The 1,459-nt window shown below is 42.6% G+C and overlaps 1 pseudogene; it reads left to right on the forward strand.

Moving 5' to 3' along the window:
- The first annotated feature begins 227 nt into the window (after positions 1-227).
- Positions 228-1,459, forward strand: part of LOC106320926 — a 4,124-nt pseudogene continuing 2,892 nt past the window's right edge.

The raw sequence follows: 1,459 nt of genomic DNA on the forward strand, positions 1-1,459 counted from the left end.
TTATTAAACACACTCTAAAACACAAAAGTGTTTATGGTATCAGAGCCAGGTTGCTCAAAAGGGGATGAGTGTGTGATTTCTATTTCGCAAATCTGTGTTCTTTCTTGAGTGTTCTTGAGTGTTCTTGGTGTTCTTGAGTTCTGATCTTTATTAACTGAGTGGTGTGAGATATTCTGATGGATTCAAACTATCTCAACATGGAAATGAAGCACAGATCAAGTACAACCATGGACCTTGAAGAAGAGAGGGATGGCGATTGGTCAAGATGGGCAAAGAGAGCTTTGGAAAGCTGTGGGTTATGGTGTGGTCATGTAAAGGGGAAGCCTTTAGTGGAAATGGCTACTGAAGAAAGGTCCAAACTTGTGAAGGTCAGTGGAGACAAGAGAGTGATCCGTGGCTTGAGACAAGGAAAGGATGAGTTGTATCAGCTTGTGGGAAGGCTGAGAGAAGGATGGATGGAGCTGGATATGCTGAGACCAAGCACAGCTGATCCGAGAGTTATTAAAGAAAGGAGGAAACAAGATGTGTTCTTTAGCTTTCTTGTGAAGGAGATATGGGTTCTTACTCTTCAAGCGTGTGATTTGTGGGAAGAGAACAAGAGATCAAACCAGTGGAAAGGTGGTACAAGCTGTAAGAAGGGAAGGCTGAGAAAGCTTTCTAGAGTGTGGCTTAAGATGGGAAAGGCTTGGAAGAAGAACATGGAGTCTGGTTATCTAAGTGATAAGATGAGCTTGAAGATGATCAAGGAGGTGGCTCAACAAGTGGTAAGAGGAGAGTGTTCTTACTCTGCCTATATGAGTAACTCAGTGGAGGATAGTATGGTTATGAAGGAGCAGGAGATCAAAGGAGCAGATGACCCTATCACAAAGAAAGAATGGGATGGGTTTGTCAAGTATGTGTATGCTTTGGCTACGACCCGGAGACAAGGTGCTCCTGCCTTAGCAGCCACATCCAAACCCATTATCATTGATTCTGGAGCAACACATCATATGATCAGTGATAGAAGTCTGATAAGTGAAGTCAAGGCTGCAACAGGGAGTGTCATGATAGCTAATGGTGCTAGGATCCCAATAGAAGGAGTGGGAAACCTCAAGCTGTTTGAGAAGAACTCACCTGCATTCTATTTGCCTCAATTCACCTCAAATCTGATATCAGTGAAGAAGGCCACAGTTGATCTTGATTGTCAAGTAGTATTCAGGCCAAATGAGGTTGAGTTTCAAGACTTGAAGACTGGGAGAGTTATTGGTAGAGGGGACAGCAGGAATCAGTTATATCATCTCCAAACAGCTAAGAACTCTAATCCTATTGATTCTATATGCTTGAGTAGTACTGCTGATAGGTGTGACAGTATTACTTGGCATGCTAGATTAGGACATCCTCATGCTCGTGCAATTGAATTGATTAAACCTAATATGTCATTCAATCACTTGGAATGTGAAGCTTGCATCTTAGGGAAGCA

The sequence above is a fragment of the Brassica oleracea genome, unplaced genomic scaffold, assembly GCF_000695525.1.
Source record: "Brassica oleracea var. oleracea cultivar TO1000 unplaced genomic scaffold, BOL UnpScaffold01130, whole genome shotgun sequence".
NCBI lineage: Eukaryota > Viridiplantae > Streptophyta > Magnoliopsida > Brassicales > Brassicaceae > Brassica > Brassica oleracea.